This window comes from Rhyacophila brunnea, unplaced genomic scaffold, assembly GCF_057557595.1.
Source record: "Rhyacophila brunnea isolate RB1 unplaced genomic scaffold, BYU_Rbru_1.0 scaffold_4, whole genome shotgun sequence".
Classification (NCBI taxonomy): domain Eukaryota; kingdom Metazoa; phylum Arthropoda; class Insecta; order Trichoptera; family Rhyacophilidae; genus Rhyacophila; species Rhyacophila brunnea.
The window spans coordinates 9,661,384-9,664,163 of NW_028233068.1; the positions used below are offsets into that span (position 1 = coordinate 9,661,384).

Sequence of the window (2,780 nt, forward strand, 5' to 3'; positions counted from 1 at the left end):
GTGGCGATGTGAGGTACCTATCTATTTAATGTATAACTGGATATGTCCTGAAAGCAGATCCCCAAGACTGAGGTTGTGAGCTCTGACTGAGTTTAAAGAATTTACTATAATGCAAAAAGTCGGGGAGAGAAGAGCACATGGAAATTACAAAAATAAAAAGAATTTAAGGTATGTGTACAAATGAAAACGAAGCTAATCATACGGACAGCAAACCTTATGTGAAGAGATCTTCACGTCCGCAGTAAGACGCGGCAATTTTTTTAAAGCAAGATTATTGCCTTTGTAACAACCAAGTCGGATGGCCCGATGGGCTCAACAGCTGGTTGGCATCTCTAACCGAGCCGCCAGTCAGTTCGAGATCAAGAAAACTAGAAAAATATCTAATCCATATCAGTGACGTTCTGTAGGCAAGACATGCGTTGCATAGGGACGGAACACACTAAAGGGCGGTGTCTTTCACAACATTTGAGACCAGTAGCATAGCAGTCTTTCACCACCACTAATCGGTAGTAGATTTCATGTAAATTCTCGGTAAATTGGGTGTATGGCAATTTACGATTTTTGGCGTTGTTGTCAGTTAAAGATAGGTAGTCGAAAATAAATAATAAAATAGGTAAGTAGGTACCTTACAAATTTGAAAAAATTTGAAACTAAAATTAAAATAGGGCGGCATTATGAGTCTGTTTAAGGGCGATACTTCGCTTAGGAGTGACATTGATCCATATTAATATGATTGACATAGTCCAGGGGCCTTCTGTTAGAACTTGCGAGTTGTGACGTACTACCGGAGTGATAATAGCATTCGAGAAAATAACGCTACTAAAATAGTGGCGTTATCCATTGTCCCCATACACAAATAGGTGTTTCAGCATAATAATATCTATGGTGAGCCGTGTGTGTTGGACGGTTTGCCTCGAGCGTGTATTGGCTGGCGTCACAATTACGTCATGTCGTCGGGTGACTTCATATCACTAGTTAGAACATAGGGCTGCAGTGCGTAATGCACTGCTCTTTCATCCATGGCCTCCAGGCTCTATTACCAATGAGGTCACAATATATTTATGTATTTTTTTAATGCCTGGGTTTTTGTGATTGTTTCACTTCCATTACTACACTACTGTCAGTAAGCCGAATGGCTTGTTGTAGTGCTAAAAAGAATATTATATTGTCAACTATGTCATTCCATTCAGAGGCGCCGCATCATCTGTAGGCATAAAGCCTACAGGAGGTGGCGTGGCAAAGCTCACTGTATTTTGATTGAGCGGTCGTGTCGCTCGTAATCGCTTGATCTCTTATGTAGGTATACTGTATGCAGAGTATATTCCACTTACGTGAAGTGGGTTTAGGTGTTTGTTCATTCGGTATACTTTCACGTAGGTACATTTCGTGATATTTATCCTTGCTTTTCGAATTACCATGTTCTTTTTGGTATAAATATTGTTATTGCCAGAGCGTTGGAGCGGAGCTCGGAGCAGGAACACGAATCAGGAACACGTAGCAGGAACACGGAACAATGGAGCAATGGGGCGTTACCTGGAGCAGGAGCGGAGCCAGAGCACTGAAAATTTGTAGTGCTCCAATGCTCCGGATGTTTTTTTTATTATTAAATTTTCATCTGAAAATCCAATGAAAATATTATGTTTTACACTTTGCAACACTGCAATTATTTGAAATACGGCAACACTGCCAAAAGATGCAAATAATGAAAGACGTTTTTCTCTACAATGTTGTTTAATATAATTAATAATGAAAATGACGATTTTAAAACTACTTATTTTAAAAAAATACTTTTGAATACATATTATAATACCCTTTTTATCTAGAGCGGAGCAGACCCTGGATCGGAACTGGATCAAGTATTAGGTCCCAGAGCGGAGCTGAGCAGCGCAACTCAAAAAAGGGTCCGCTCCAGCCCTCTGGTTATTACTGCTACATGACACGTTATTATTTTTCCCTACATCATGCTGTGAACGTATTAAATTTATAATTTGTATAGCTTACGATATCAAAAATAAATAAATTTTATTCTGAATATGGGCAAAATGGACAAGGTGAAACTAGAGGCCATTTTTAGACGTTGTCTCTCTGAAACGGCCACCCCTAATTTCATCGTTCTTCATAAGGCAAGTTGTATCTGGGAGAGTAGGCACCAATGGGAGTCCATGATGAAAACAGATGCCTTTTAAATAGGAAGTCTGATAAAAATGGAAATCTGTGCCATGGCTCTGGAGCTTCAGACTTTTTGGACTCCGCAGCGAATCGCACCCAATTCTCCTAAGAGCATACATAAGTGAACTGAAAAATAATTTTCAACAATAGGTGAAACGAAATTTCGCATTAGTCGCCTTTGAATTTGAACGCATTTTGAATATTTATGACAAATTATGTTCCGTTCGGCACGCGTCACTAGCACAATCCGCGCGTCGCATAGGTACGATCTTTTTAGACCATGTCTCAGCTGAGGTATAGCCTTACTTTTCTGTCTTCGCGCATGCTAGCAGTAATATAATATTTTCATCTACCCCTGGCAAGACGAAAAAGTAGCTTACCCCTGTACTATCACAATAAAGATGCTATTGACAAAACCGTTTCATTAAATATAATTATTAATAATTTATAGATGGGTACATAGTTACTCTATATGTACTTTCATTGGATAGAAATTTTAAATATCACTAAAATCAATATACAATAAATGGATTATAATCACATTGTTTTATAAATACAGCTCTATAAATATGATCCTAACCAGTTTAAGACATTACGTCGTGGATGTGATT

At 38.6% G+C, this 2,780-nt stretch overlaps 1 protein-coding gene across 1 annotated transcript in view; it reads left to right on the forward strand.

Annotated features, from left to right (window-relative positions):
- LOC147066824 (polyprenol dehydrogenase-like) overlaps positions 1–2,780 on the forward strand; it is a 656,880-nt gene that overhangs the window by 563,722 nt on the left and 90,378 nt on the right. The window lies entirely within an intron of this gene.